General features: G+C 38.3%; 1 protein-coding gene across 1 annotated transcript in view; it reads right to left on the bottom strand.

The window, feature by feature from the left end:
- The window catches only part of btk (Bruton agammaglobulinemia tyrosine kinase), a 47,326-nt gene extending 46,466 nt beyond the window's left edge, over positions 1-860 (bottom strand). Inside the window, exon 1 of the mRNA XM_053506245.1 lies at positions 736-860. The gene's annotated coding sequence lies outside the window, so the exon portion shown is untranslated. The remainder of the gene's footprint in view (positions 1-735) is intronic.
- Positions 861-16,679: the final 15,819 nt, after the last annotated feature.

A 16,679-nucleotide genomic window follows, 5' to 3' on the forward strand; every position in this document is an offset into this window, starting at 1 on the left:
GCTGCTTAAATAGAGGGTAGGGGAAACTGCTCATGTTGGCCATTTTAACACAATAAAACTTTTATCATGAAAATGGTCAGGAAAGTCAAATGGTAGACTTACATTTACTACATAATAAGTATAGTTTCCAACAAACAGTTTAACTAAATCTTACAAATAAGAATGTGCACATTTTAAGTTTTTCTTTGTGTATCCTTTCACAAGCTAGCAAGAAAAATAAGAGTGTAATATGGACTTTAAGCTTGCAATTAAGTTACAGAAAGTTACATTTAGATTTTTTTGATGCAGTCAAGAAGAATATAAACCTGTATTAGGAACATTAAATAAAGTAATTAATGGTTAGTTGGATTGAAGTACTGTTGCCTTGAATGTTGCCTGAACATAAAACGTAGCATCTTAAGCTCAACATGGACAGTAAATATAATATAAAAGCTTCATGTTTGTTTGTAATCAGACAGGTATAATAAACACAAAAATAAATAAATTGGAGGTGGAGGGAGGCTCTTATTTTGAGTATTCTGTTCCAGCATACAAAAGAGGTTTAAGCTGTAAGGAATTAGTTTATGAAAATATTACAGCAAATATATCAGACTGGATAATTTGTATTGTGTTTCCGCCCAGTAATCAATTGCAAAAGAAATCATTTGCGTAAGAAACCCAAATTTTTTTTAAGATGTTTACGATTGTCCAAACTAAATCATATTTTCTACATTTATAGAAGCCTAGAATGCCTACCTTATGTTTTTCTCTAAAATATCCTGTGAAAACGTTGTAGAGACAATCTTGTTGGTGGCACAAATGTCTAACTTCTCTATTCCTTCTATTCAGAGTGTGTCTATGTGCACAACAGTTGACTAAACCCCACCCTTTCACAGGACTTTTTTTTTTACCAGTTCCTCTTTTGCTTCCTGCTAATTTTCATATCACCAGTTGTTTTGCTCTTCAGCACTTATCAGCAGACATTATAGTTTATAAATAACTGCAGACAACAGCAAATTAATTGTAAGCTTAAAGTACACATTACACTATTGTTTTAAATAAATTAAGCAAAGTATGTATTTTTTCTTAGATGTGGTATTCTCATGACTACTATTACTACTGCTACTACTACTACTATTACACACACACACACACACACATACATACATACATACATACATACATACATACATACACTTCCCTTCAAAAGTATCAAAGCAGCAACGCTAATACAATATTTAGAGGTTAAAAATTATTTGAATGGTTATCAAATGTCATCAAAAACAAAATAGTTGGCCTTGCTTTTGGCAGGAACTAGACATTCATTCACCACTATAATAGGAGGACCTGTGACCCTTATTCAGTTTTCCAATCATGCAGTTATGTGGTACTGTAGCACAACCATGCATAAAAAGCAAATGCAGATTAAGAGGTCATTCTAAATAAATTAAAAATGTGACTTTAACCATGGTATGGTTGTTTGTGTCAGAAGGGTTGGTTTGGATATTTTAAAGACTCCTGACATCTTGGAATTTTTATATACAATAGTCCAAAGAGTTTACACAGATGGGTGGGAGAGAAAAACACACTGAAGCGTTTTTAAAGGGGCGACAGAAATGACTTAAGAGATTTCAGACATCCAGATATATCCAATTTCATGCTGCAAGTAAGTAATTTAGTCACTAAAAATATCTCAACATGCAAGCACCATCAAGCATGAGGTTGATGAGCTACAACAACAAAAGACCATAGACAAAACTAATTTACAGTCCAGAAAAAGAATTTAAGGGAGCAAAATGGTCCATGTTGTCTTGGTGGGAAAAATGGCATTACTTTCTGCTAATCACTAATTGGTGAAAAAAAAAAAAAAACGCCAACAGTCTTAAACCTTTTGCAGCCAGCCTGTTGGAATTCATTTTATAGTTAAAGGAGTATATTTTAAGAAACCGCTGTTATTTAAAAAAAAAACTTAATTCACATCCTTATTACTTATTAATGTATAGATTTAACCATGGTGGCCAGTTACACAACACTAGTCAGTTAAAAAAAGAAACGTGGACTCTTTGCCTACCATTTACCACAGGCCCTATGATCCAATTAAAAGTCAAAAGCCAAGTAACTGTTCTTGTAACTGTATTTGATATTTTTTATGTGCTCAGGATGCATATTTACTGGAACAAAGCCTAGTGAATCTAACAAAAGCAAATATTGTTTTGTGCTAATAACAAACTAATAACAAACCAGTAAATAAATAATAACAATAATAAGCTAATAACAAACCGCAAACCTTAAAAGAAGTGTATATTTAGCATAGTCAGACTTTTAGAATGCTTGATCTACTTTGTCAATGGCAGACTATGAAGCGTTTGTGCAGCTTTTACTTAGCTAATACCTCATGTGCTTTCAACAACCACATAAAAGTAGCTCTTAACAAAAAAGGAAGGAAGTAAATGCAGAAGTGTGATCCCCTCACACATATAGCTGTCACAAACTTGATCACAGTACATCCTTTAAAGTAATACAAATGGATGAGGTATTTTATTGTTTTATTAAGTTGTTAAAATATTAAGGAGACATATCTCATTGAACTGCAAAAAAGGCAGCTTCCCTTGAATAGTCAACATCTACAAAGTAAAAATTTAAGACTTAACTAAAATACATTAATAATAGTGTTGCTGTATAGTACTTGTATATTTCGTAGGTGATTTATTTCCTGTGGGATTTTTGACAATTTCCTGTACAAAATGACTTAAATACAATGATAAATCTAATGCAGAAACTCCAATAGTATACTGTTTCCTCAACTGTGCCAGTGTGTACATTTCAATGGCTAAATGTATTTAATGCCAATCCCAAAATAGTTCCAACCTCTATATCCACTAAAAACGCTATTGCAAATAGACAACTTAATGCTGGATTAACATCTAAACATTAACACATTAATACTGACAGTATTGCAATCTGTTTAATAACAGTATAGGCATAACCAACGACACTATCATGACACTTGTACATTTTCCATAGGCAGCCACGGTAAAAGCGTAAAAAAAAATTTAGTTACTAAAAAATTAGTAACAAGTTGCACAGTTTTTTTAAGTTTACTCAACTTTTAGAGAAATTTACTTTGTGTGTGCGTGTACATGCGTCTCTTGTGCTGCGCAATTGAGGGTAATCGTCTCCCCTGCTGGGTCTTAGTGCGCATAGTGCATCTCACCTTCTAACACACACACACACACACACACACACAAAATAAAATCACGACAGAGCCTTGTTTCGGTTAGAGTGTGTGTGTGAGAAGGTGAGATGCACTATGCGCACTAAGACCCAGCAGGGGAGACGATTACCCTCAATTGCGCAGCACAAGAGAGAGGAAAACAATTGGCTCAGTTGTGATCATGTGACGCTTGGCATCAAAACAAGAAGCACATGCGTGCGACATGATACTTGGTACTCGTAAAACAAGACTTGCTCGTTTTTCAAGTCAAAATTGATTACAAATTTTTGCTCATCTTGCGGAACACTCGCAAACCGCGTTACTCGCAATCCGAGGTTTCACTGTAGTTAGTTTTGATCTGGATATTGTGACAGTGATCTTGGCCCAAGATGAAGGCTAAACATAATCGTTTCCTTGTTTGACATCATTGTTGTTTTAAACTGGTCTAGCACTAGGACTACCAGAGAGGGGCCATTTGGCCCAGTTGTTTTTACCTAATATCCTTAATCATGTGTGAACAGTTGCCTTTGTTCTGTAAATGTGGCAATGTCACATGGAACAGTGATGAACCTTCCTAGGAGTGGCCGGCCAACCAAAATTACCCCAAGAGTGCAGAGACAACTCATCCAAGAGGCCACAAAAGACCCCAGAACAACATCTAAAGAACTGCAGGCCTCACTTGCCTCAATTAAGGTCAGTGTTCACGACTCCACCATAAGAAAGAGACTGGGCAAAAACGGCCTGCATAGCAGATTTCCAAGGCGCAAACCACTTTTAAGCAAAAAGAACATTAAGGCTCGTCTCAATTTTGCTAAAAAACATCTCAATGATTGCCAAGACTTTTGGGAAAATACCTTGTGACGAGACAAAAGTTTAACTTTTTGGAAGGTGCGTGTCCCGTTACATCTGGCGTAAAAGTAACACAGCATTTCAGAAAAGAACATCATACCAACAGTAAAATATGGTGGTGGTAGTGTGATAGTTTCGGGTTGTTTTGCTGCTTCACGACCTGGAAGGCTTGTTGTGATAGATGGAACCATGAATTCTACTGTCTACCAAAAAATCCTAAAGGAGAATGTCCGGCCATCTGTTCGTCAACTCAAGCTGAAGCGATCTTGGGTGCTGCAGCAGGACAATGACCCAAAACACACCAGCAAATCCACCTCTGAATGGCTGAAGAAAAACAAAATGAAGACTTTGGAGTGGCCTGGTCAAAGTCCTGACCTGAATCCTATTAAGATGTTGTGGCATGACCTTAAAAAGGCGGTTCATGCTAGAAAACCCTCAAATAAAGCTGAATTACAACAATTCTGCAAAGATGAGTGGGCCAAAATTCCTCCAGAGCGCTGTAAAAGACTCGTTGCAAGTTATCGCAAACGCTTGATTGCAGTTATTGCTGCTAAGGGTGGCCCAACCAGTTATTAGGTTCAGGGGGCAATTACTTTTTCACACAGGGCCATGTAGGTTTTTTTTTTCTCCCTAAATAATAAAAACCATCATTTAAAAACTGCATTTTGTGTTTACTTGTGTTATCTTTGACTAATAGTTAAATGTGTTTGATGATCAGAAACATTTTGTGTGACAAACATGCAAAAGAATAAGAAATCAGCTAGGGGGCAAATAGTTTTTCACACCACTGTATATTAATAAAAAATTGTACCATCAGTTAGTATATAAAAAATATACTAACATCACCTTTACCAATTTTTGGAATTAAACTTTAAACATATTTAAAATAATTGTATTTCAGTACACTTTCCAAAAATATAGTTTAGAAAAATATGCTTTAAGTAAAAGGGTTGGTGTAATTTCCAAAGCATATTTATTAAAACTTGTTTTTCAATTAATTTTTGGCCTATTTTTAAAAATATGCTCGAAATAATCGTTACAATGTACAGAAAGAATACATTATAATAAAATTTTTAATATACAGTAGTATCAGTATATTTTCAGGTAAATTTGAATGTACTTATACATATGTACTTATTTATGCTTATATTTAGTGCACTACTCTCTCGTGTACACTTTCAGACTCGTTTTTGCACGCTGAATCTCTCTCGTGCACGTTCTCAAAATCATTTTTGTGCATTTAAGATCATTTATGTATATTTGAACTCATTCACTCACTCATCATCTATTTAGGGTCGCTGGGGGCCTAAAGCCGAAGACTTACTGTTGAGCATGAGGCAGGGTACATCCTGGACAGGTACCAATCCATCGCAATGCACACTTATACACATAGTCACACTTATTCACACACTACTGGCAATTTAGAAACCCTGTGTACCCGGACAAAACCCACCAAGCACGGGAAGAACATGCCATCTCCATGCATACAGAGCACACATAAAGTTAGACTTTCACAAACTGCAGAATTATTATAACTCTATTATTTTAGCCAACCAGAGATTAGAGTAGGGGCAATACCAGCCAATCAGAAACTGGAGGCGGGCAGATTCGGACTGTCTATTTTCTGATTGGCTTCCCAGGCGGGAAGCTGCATTATTGCTGCGTTAGTTCGTATTGTTATTATTTTATTTTTATCTGCAAAAGGTATATTTTATGGTTTTTGTTGGGTAATTAGGTACATAGTTACCTATAGAATGTATAGTCTAGTGTGTTGTTGCTAAATCTTATGTACTTCGCTTCTGGTATGATGCTTCGTAGCTCTCAGCCTGTTTTCAGAGTCTCTGTGTAACAGCTGGAATCAACACATGAGGTTTAAACTAATTCCTTACCTGTAAATTTTAATACTATTCTCTGTCTTTTTTCATTTGACGGTTTAAATTTTTGTTTGTGTGTTTGTGAGACAACCTGATGTTTTGTTGAAAACAAATAAACTATAGTACTGAGTTTTTTTTGTAAATTTTCTGCAAATTAAATCTGTCTAACTCACAAATAGAATTTGCCTCATAATAACAGATGTAATGTTTTTTTTTTTAAATGTCATAGTGTAGAAAATGCTTTCAGCATTTCTAAATTATCCTAAGACTGTGTGTACTATCTGTCATGTCCTGCATTATGGAACAGGCGAACGCAGATTCAGGGTGAAGTACACAGATTTATTAATTGTTCAGTTCAAAAGAAAAAGGAAGAAAAGAAAATACACAACACGCTAGTCGTTTCACCAGGCTGGGTCTGCAGGCGGGTTCACGTGCGAAAGGGAAACTAGGAATAACTCAGATCTTCCATGAAACGAACACAAGGGCCATTCTCTTAGCCCTGACGTTGACCTTTAAGAAGGTTCTCCAAAAAAAGTGTCCACCTACGCCTGCATATACTGCTCAGCCCTGGGGAGAAGAAAACACACACACACACACACAATGGCGTTAGTGACACAACACATGAGATTGCACAACGGTGACCAGACGAAGTGGTATGGGTTCAGCTGGGTTAAATAGTGCGACACACGAGGTAGACACAGGTAATTTCCATTTGGTGTTAGTAGAACTTAATGGGAAACAATTACACACGTAGACACACTAGGGGGAGACAAAGCGGGGTTAAGTAATCCGTTGAGCCAGATTTTATTCCCCTGGGCTGAGATGGTTCAGATGTGACACTATTTGATGTAATAACATTTTTTATTACCACCGAGTGTACTTCTTTATTATATGGAATTGGCCAAGGGTATAACAGCATGCTACTGCTGCAATAAGAATAGTGTGACGGGGGCGGGGTTTCGCTTGGGAACCATCATGCTTTGCGGGAGGGGCTGTTATGTGTTCACCCTGTTGGGAAAAGGTATTTGGTTTAGTGGCTTCAGCCAGGATATGTGTGATGTGGTGTGTTGTTATGCTGCTGGTTACCCTGTGTGAGTTAAATAAAATACTCCCAGCCATTTGCATTGGGCAGCAATTTAATTAACTCATCTCTCCACCATCCTTTCGGGCGTAAAAACGCTACAATATATTCATAATATATTACTCATGTATTTGTAACAGTAAAAATAGCTGTAATGTACTTATAAAACATTAAATATCAACTTTAATTACTGTCAGGTATGTATGTAAGTACACACACTGCAATATACTTTAGGTGTACTAAGTATACTTAAAGTTACTCCACATTAGAACACAACAGTTTTCTTAATACATTTACAGATGGAGCCACATCAAATAGCCGCGGCTGTGTGAATGGCGTGCGAATGGCGTACGGCTGCCCTATGCACGCCGTGTTTTCCCCCTCCCTCTACTGCCAGAAGGCGTGTCAAGATTTCACAGTAAACACGCCCATTGAAGCCCTATTTATTCATTTTCCTGATGCCACCACTAGATGGCGCTTTGTTCTCAAGAACAAAGGTATCTTAAGAAGGGGTTCAGTAAATCTTGTGCTCTCTCTCCGTCCCCACTGACCATACGACTGTGCCAACGACCTGCTCCCAGGTACCACGCCTCCTATACGGCCGCCTATACTACTTCCTGTATAAAGCTATGAACCAATACATCACTGACCCCCTCACAGGAAGGATCATTCTTTCTTCCTCCTCTCCTGCAAGGGCTGGTTTCTTCTTCAGGGGCAAAAAAAGATGTTTCCCTTCGCCTATGCACAGATTGTACGGGCCTGAACGAGATCACTGTGGTACCCCTTCTGCTAATGGCAACTCCCTTTAAACTCCTCCAGGGAGCCAAGATCTTAGCTTGATTTATGCGACGCATAGCACCTTGTCCACATTCAGGGGTGAAATGAGTGAAAGATAGCTTTTATCACCCCTACAGGACATTATGAATACCTCGTGGTCCCATTTGGTCTTACTAATTCTCCCGTAATTTTTTCCTGGCAATGAGGTATTCAGGGACTTCCTTAACTCATGGGTTTTCGTGAACTTGAACAATATCCTAGTTTTTTTCCCAGACCAGGTGAGCACCGACACGACATTCGCCAAGTGGTTATTTTTGGGATGCGTGTGGTGACAGTTCCACTTTACCATGAAGACGGTCCTGGCCTCATCTGATGCTGACAGCTGTTCTTTGAGGACTTGTAACTACAGTCAATCAATAGTTTAGGACTGGAATTTCATACAGGGTACATGAGACTTCAATAATGAACCCTGCTATCCGTTATCACCAGTGCTCAATCTGAGTGAGAGGGTAATATGGCGGGTGGGACCCAATTTGTGTAATTTCATTCTTAATTTAAAGAAGAGGTTTTGTTTTCCATGACATACAATGGGAAAAATCCCCATAGACTTAACATTTTGGGCACCTCTTGCGCCCCAGGGGTACAACTTTTACCCTTTGCCCGTATATGCTTTGACACAGCTTGCCAACCTCTTCATATGTGGTAAATTTTATATTTCTACAAAATTCCTACTTTGCACTACAATCTGTCAAAGTTGGTCTCAATGTCACGTCTATGGGACTTTTTGGTGTGGTTTAATTGCCCCCTGCGGGGGGAAATGTGTTAAATTCGAGATTTCTGCACTACAAGCCATCAAAGTTGGTATCAGTGTTAAGTCTGTGGGATTTGTAGGAGTGTTAAGGATGCAATTTGTAGCCCACTCCTTAGAAAAGTCTTAGCACCCCAATCACGAATAAGCCGCACGATTTGACACCTCTTCAATGGGCGTACGACAAACGATGCAGTACTAGTTACACACCAACGTTCGCACCATATGTCCACACCTCCTGTGCCCCAGTGGTAAAACCTTTACCCTTGTACGGAGTATGAACTGACACAACTCTTAACAGCATTAGCGTATTGCTAGCAACATGCTAATCATGTTAGCAACATGCATCATGATGAGAGTGGGATCCACAGTTAAATTCAGTTTCAAAGGTCCTACGGAAAGAACAATTGTATGTTAATTGCCCCCTCCTGGGGCAGTTTACCACTCACCCCTTAGAAAGGTTATGTCGAGCCCCCCATTCCCGAATAAGCCAAACGATATGACACCTCTTTTATGGGTCTACGACAAATGGAACGGGACTAGTCATGCATCAAAATCACTAGAGCAAATTTAAGCACCTGGGGCACAACTTTTACCTTTTGCTGGGATATGTTCTGACACAGCTTGCTAGACTCTTTAAATGTGAAAAATTTGGATAAGTGTGTCTGCCAAATACATAAATGTAAATGTAAATTTTAATCTAAATGTAAATGGGTTTTAAAACCAGTAGTTCAGTTGGGAGGTGTTAAGCTAAAATAAGTGGAATTGTCAAGGGGCGGCGAAACAAGCAGGCGGAGAGATGGATCCAGGTGCAGAGAAGCAGGTGGTTATGTGAGGCGTTGGGCAAACTGTGCGGCGAGAAGAGACGAGAGGCAGTGTTGTAGTAGAAGGGCGAAAGGGAGAGTTCAAAACCGTGTAATCCGTCGGCGGAGGGTAGCGAGCCGAAACGGGGCGAAGCTGGGTCGTAGTCGAGGGACAAGAGCAGAAGTTCAAAGCCGTGTAATCTGTCAGCGGGGGCGACGAGCCAAAACAAACACGAAGCAGAGCCGTAGTCGAGAAACGAAAGCGAAAGTTCAAAGCCGTTAAATCAGAGTGTGGTGATAAATCCAAAACGTGAGACGAGAGGCAAAAACGAGAAACAAAGCGAGGTCGATAACGTGAAAAGAATCATGAACTTGAACGCGAGAAAACTGAGGAATGAGAAGAGAGCGTGACAGGAATGTGGCGATTAGGTTATTCAACAAACGAACAACCGTGACACAAACAGGGTATAGCATCATTATTGTGTGTTTGTGTTTGAGTGTGTGTGTTATGTGTGTGCGCGCGTAATTTGACACCGTGCCGGTTCTCTCTCTCTCTCTCTCTCTCTCTCTCTCTCTCTCTCGCCTTTATTGTGTGTGTGTGTGTGTGTGTGTGAAACAGAGAGGGGGTGTTTTAGAATACGAGCCCCCTTCCGGAACGAATAATGCTCGTAATCCAAGGTTCCACTGTACAGGCTCATCTGTGACAGAGAATTGCCACTTCACAGTTTCTACCTCTACAGATGGGGCCATTAGGAATGCGCGTTTTCCTGCAAGATGCAGCATTTTAGCGCGCAGCTTGCTGTGAGTTGCCGCAGGCAACATTCAGGAATTTAAATAAATGTTGCCAGATGGCGCGTGGAAGGACTTTATCTAAAAGCCGGACCAAGTACAACGATGAATTGTGTATAAAGTTAACCTTAAACAATATTGTTTCCATTGCTGAAACGAACATGAATTTTATTTTGTTTTACAACAGATATTTCATAATGAACGTGTGTATATGTGCTTCATGTTATTTTCATAATTATGAAATAAGATGCCCAAATTCATGCTTTAAAAGTTTCCTATTTTTGTTTTTGTAATGTCTTAACAGGGACAAAATAATGAAAGACATGGCAATGCCTCCGTTTAAATGGTATTGAAATTAATTTAATTTCCTGATCGTAGGCTATCTGCTAGTGTTAATCATGCAAATGTCCTGATTCGTGAATATGCCAACATATCTTATTTAACATAAAAATGTGTCGCCATCATCAGAAGACATGAATGAACAATATATGTACAGTATATACAATGCGACAGCGCGCTCAGTTGCTGTCATCCCTCTTCTCACCTTTGATGTAGGTGTAAAGTTATCAAACCGGTTTCGCAAATTAGGGATTGGCAGAATTGAGGGGTTTAAAACTATTTAACAAGGCCGAGCAGATGTCTCCGCCTAAAATGTATTTCGCCAGCAAAACATAGAATAAATAGAAATAAAATGTTTAATGGTAACAATACAATCAAATCAGACTTCATAATTACTTTAAGTGTAATTCACAAATTTACTGAATATATTATGTTTTTATGTGTTTACAGTATGTGTTTGTATGTGAATATATTATATAAACATGTGTTTATGCGCACATCTCATATTCATATAAAATTCAATTCATGATAAGTGTATGTTGTTAAAGTATTTGTGGATATGTATGTAACGACGCGGCTCGCACGAGGGCATTACTGTTCAGAACGGGCCGGGTCGTAATACCGCAACACTCCGTGTGATCATTCGGTCGCACCAGTAAAAGGTGTCAGGGCCAAAGACAAAGCGCGCTGGAGAAGACTCAGGGAAAGCCCAAGCCTCTGTCTGTCTAAGACACCAGCGAGAAAGTGTCAAATTAATGTCAAATTGATAAAAGAAATGGCAATGCGTCGGTTTAAATGGTCTTAAATTAATTTAATTACCTGATAGTATAACCTTATAATCTGATAGTGTTAACTATGCGAATGTCCTGATTTGTGAATATGCCAACATATCTTATTTAAAACGTAAAAATGTGTCGCCATCATCAAAAGAGATAAATGAACTATATATATATATATATATATATATATATATATTATCATATCATAGGTAATTTTTTTTTATGAACACAAAAGTGCTTAGAGCTTTTTTTCATCATGTTTTTTGCTGTTTGTGCCCAGCATTAAATAATTATTTCATCCATTATTTGACCACGGCTGGAAATAAGCTGGAATTTGATTGTGAATTTATGACTGAAATAAATAAAGCTGTTCTTTGCTGTGCGAAAAAACGCGGCCCATACTTTCACTTTGCAAAAGGCAACGTTTTTAATTAAACGGCTGCTAATCGTGCATTAGATGCAGACATAAATGCAGACATTCTCGCACAGAAATGCACCAAAGACAATTACATGTATTGCATATAGGCTACTCGCGTTGTTTTCTCGCGGAGAGATTGTGCGCGCATGCGCGGAGAGTTTGTGTTTGTCAACGCGCGCTTTACATGTAGGTTGATATACAGGTCAATCTGCATTTGAAAAGTCAACCAGAATCTCTCTCTCTTTCTCTTACTCTCTCTCTCTCTCACTCTCTCTCTCTCTCTCTATATATATATATATATATATATAGAGAGAGAGAGAGAGAGAGAGAGAGAGATATGTTTTGCTGGCAAAAAATATTTTAGGAAGAGACGTCTGCTCGGTCTTGTTAATTTGTTTTATAACCCCCAATTCTGCGAATTCCCCTACCAGCGAAAACAGTTTGATAACTTCACACCTATCGTGAATGAAAGGTGAGAAGAGGCATTACAGTAACTGGGGGTTCTGTGGGTGCGCTTGACCTCGGAGCGCGCTGTCACGTTGTATTAAAAGAATAGACTCAAACAAAATCATGTTTGCTTCAGCACTGGAAACAATATTGTATTAGGCTAACTTTATTAAAGATTATACACTCTTGTATTCTTTGTAAACTTTGCCTATTTGCACACACACGTGGGTATCTTTAAATTTGAACAGAAAATAATAGTGAGCTGATAGGAACGTTATTTTGCCTATAACTTAAATGGCTGAATGAAGTTAAATATACACAATAAATTAATAATTGCGTTTGCTTTACATTTGAGCACTTGTTTAAATAGCTTTTTCATTGCATATATACTACCATATCATATATTTGTGTCTAATACTGTTTTATTCATATTTTACAACATCACATGCAGTTTGTAATTTACTTGCAATTGTACTTTTAAAATATAACTTACATATCTAAAGTATAAGCATATTTAACTACTTCAGCAGTGCATGGGAAATTTGGTCGGTTTGGCTTTTAGATAAAGTTCTTATTTGATATAATTTTATTATGTAATTAATTATCCTATTATAAACATGATTCTTATTCTTGTAAGGATTTCCACTAAAGGTCACAAATTTGTTTGCAGTTTTTTTGTTTGTTTGCAGACTCCCAGAAGGCACCTCGGTCAGGTGATGCGGGAGCTCACCTGATCTGAGGTAAATCATTAAATCTCCTATAAATAGCTGATTAGTCTGGGAAACTGGGTCGAGCATTGTTGGTTTGTAATCACTGTCATAATCTGGGCATTTTGTTTTGTTTTTTGGTTACTAAGTATTTTCATTTATGTTTGAATTTTAGTTCTGTTCATTCTTTTGTCCGATAAGGCTCTAGTGTGGTCAATGTTATATGTTCATTGTGTTTTAGTTTGTGTGGAGCTGATTCAGTGTTGTCATGTTGTGTTGTGTATTAGAGAATAGGTAAGTAGTTAACCTCCTGTGTTCCTAGCCTCTCTGTATCCTTAGCCTCTGTGTTCCTAGCCTTTCTGTGTTCCTAGCCTAACTCTGTGTTCCTAGCCTAGCTCTGTGTCCCTTAGCCTAGTCTCTGTGCCAGCTAGTTCCCGTTTCAGCTCCATGCTTAGTTTGTGTGTACTATGTGTTATGTCCATAAGCCTGTGTTTCGCCATAGGGCCCATAACCTCTACATCTCAGTGCTGCATCAGCCGCCAGGTTTTGAGGATCACCCAGTACTGCATCGAGCGCCCAGATTAGGGGACAACTCGGCGCTGTCTTCGAGGCTCTACTTTTGGAGCTCCAGGACACTGTAGAAGAAAAAAAGGAGACTCATTCAAATAAAAACATATTTATCACCTGAATACTTTTTAAAAACGTTTTTAAACAACACTCATATAAATTTGTAAAATATGAATTAACTGCATTAATAAAAGAATAAATAAGTGCAAACATGAGCAATTATGAATTATGTGCATTATAAATCAGAATAGGTGTGAAATTTTTGCACCGGTTCTACAGTCTTTACATACAGTAAAGGTCACATAAAGTTGGTGGCTTTGCTAATGATTGCATTCAACATTAATAATATACCCATTATACTTGAAGCCATGACCACTAAAATCTGACACGGTTTTTCTCTAAACCCCTCTGTCTCTGACCTTATGCCAATCCTCTAAGTTCCTGTTTTCCTTGTTTGTTTTGTCCGTCAAAACCTTGTTTTTGCAGGCGAAATCCGTTTTTGGAGCTCCATGTCACTGTAGGAGATAAAAAGAGAGACTCATTCAAATAAAAACATATTCATCACCTATACACAATGTACCTTTGGGAAAACCAACATCAAAAAGAAAAAATATATATAATAATAAAATAAAACTAAGCTATTTCACGATTACACCAATCTTGTATCATTCAAGGGAAATTGCATGGGTAATAAGTCTTAGAATTACTACATTAATAATATACCCATGACACTTGAAGCCATGACCACTAAAATCTGAGACAGATTTTACAACTTACTTCAAAACTAAAATATTCACAAAGCAACTCATAAAAAAATAACTCAGCCATAGCTAGCTACCAAACGATTTGTTCTCTCATTATGCTGAATTAATTACTAAGGCCTATTAATAGTTTCACACTAATAGTACCTTCATAAACCTCTAAAACATAATTTAGCATTAGGCCTTGTTCACACGGGCATTAAAACCGAGCGTTTCTTTTGCGTTTGTAGCGTCCGGTGAGCGCGAATCAAGCGCAGAGTGTTTTCTACACACAGGAGTCAATAAGAGTGTTCACACGGGCTTTGGTGACGTGCGTTTGTCCGGCTGCGTGTTTATACGGCATTAAGGCCTTGTTCACACGGGCGTTAAGTTTTTGGATAAACGAACGTGCTCTGAACGTCCTAGACGTTTATGTTGCATTTTGTAGTGGCGCTTGATTGACTTCTACACCGGCGTTCGTTTTTCTCTGTCTAACGTCAGCCTGCAGCCCAAATTGTAGTTTGTGTGTTAACCTGTGGGGGCAGTGTGTCGGGAACTGGATATGAAAGTCCGCTGCTACCGGGTTCACTCTCTGCCTGCACAACGTCGGATTAAAGGAAGTCTTTTTTTGTGGTTTATGAAGAAATGAAAATGTCCGCGTAAGTTTTTCAACAATGATTTTTTTTATTTTGCCCTTTTCCGCATTTCCCTATGTATAGCATGGAGGATCATGGGATATATCCGGTCCTCCGAAGCGTAAAATGAACGCGCAGAAAACGAACTAGAATTGGTTTTCTTGCGTTTGTTGGGTTTTGAACGCCAAGAAAAAGCTGCATGCAACGTTTTTTTAATGCCGTATAAACGCGCAGCCGGACAAACGCACGTCACCAAAGCCCGTGTGAACACTCCCATTGACTCCTATGTGTAGAAAACACTCGCCGCTTGATCCGCGCTTACCGGACGCTACAAACGCAAGAAAAACGCTCACGTTGCATGCAGCTTTTTCTTGGCGTTCAAAACCCAACGAACGCAAGAAAACCGCTTCTAGTTCGTTTTCTGCGCGTTCATTTTACGCTTCGGAGGACCGGATATATCCCATGATGCTACATGCTAAACATCGGGAAATGCGGGAAAAAAGAAAAAAAAAATGTCAAAAGAGGTTGATCCAGCCCAGCTCGTGCAGGAAGTGGAGCAGAGACCGCTGATATGGGACATCTCTTTACCAGACTACAGTGATTGTTATAAGAAGGCCAAGGCGTGGGAGTCTATTGCTGAGCAGCTTATACAAGAATGGAAAAATAAATCCGTCAGAGAAAAAAACGAAGAAGGTAAGTGGAAATACTGTAAATGGGTATTATTGTACTGCGGTAAAGTCCGTTTGATGTTAGATGTTCGTTTGATATTCAGCTTTTGCCGCCTCTCTACATGCAACAGGAAGGTTTGGAACGAATATTTGGTCTTGGGATATGTTCACCTATTTGCATTGTATGTATTTCAAGTAGGAACTATCATGGTTCGATGTGTTTGAAGTTGATATAAACAAAAATATGTATTCGGGGAGGTGCATAACCCCGTTAAAAGCGGAGCTACGCTGTGTGCGGCTTAGGGACCGGGTAAAAAATTACATGCACTTTGTAAAAACGTAGAAAACTGCAAGTACAGTAAATCATTAAGGGATATTGCCAGATGTCACTTACACAGCTGTACTGCAGCTGAAATATATGCATAATATTTTTTTTTTACAATAATCAATTAAAGAAGAAATCCATTCCACTTTTTCCCATAATTCCTGTTGTGATATGCCTCACTCTATCCCATCTGCATGTCACATGAGCTTTTTCCTCAGTTAAACCCCCTATTTACAGTTATATTCATTTATTGTCATTGCATAATGACATAAATAGGGGGGTTTAACTGGGAAAAAAGCTCTTGTGACAAGCAGCTGGGATAGAGTGAGACATATCACAACAGGAATTATGGGGAAAAGTGGAATGGATTTCTTCTTTAATTGATTATTGTATTATGCAGCACAGCTGTGTAAGTGACAGCTGCCAATATCCCCTTATGACTGACTGTACTTGCAGTTTTCTACGTTTTTTTCAGCCGCACACAGAGCAGCTCCGTCGTTAACGGGGTATGCACCTCCCCGAATACATATTTTTGTTTATATCGATTTGAAAATGTCGGAAAATGACAGTTCCTTTTGGAAGCACATTTAATGCAAATAAGTGAACATATCACAACACTATTAGTTCCAAACCTTTCTGTTGCATGTAGAGAGGCAGAAAAGCTGAATATCAAACAAACATCTAACATCAAACCGACTTTACCTCAGTTATGATTGTTGTGATTTTATTTGTATGAAAAATGTTTAATATTTTTCCTGTCTTTACAGTAAAAAAACTGAAAAAAAAAAGGTGGAAGTCACTCAGAGATAGATTCACAAGGGATATGAGAAACATGAATGAAGAAAGGAGTGGAATGGGTTCAACAAAGAGAAAGAAATCA

Source organism: Clarias gariepinus, chromosome 10 (assembly GCF_024256425.1).
Source record: "Clarias gariepinus isolate MV-2021 ecotype Netherlands chromosome 10, CGAR_prim_01v2, whole genome shotgun sequence".
Taxonomy (NCBI): Eukaryota; Metazoa; Chordata; class Actinopteri; order Siluriformes; family Clariidae; genus Clarias; species Clarias gariepinus.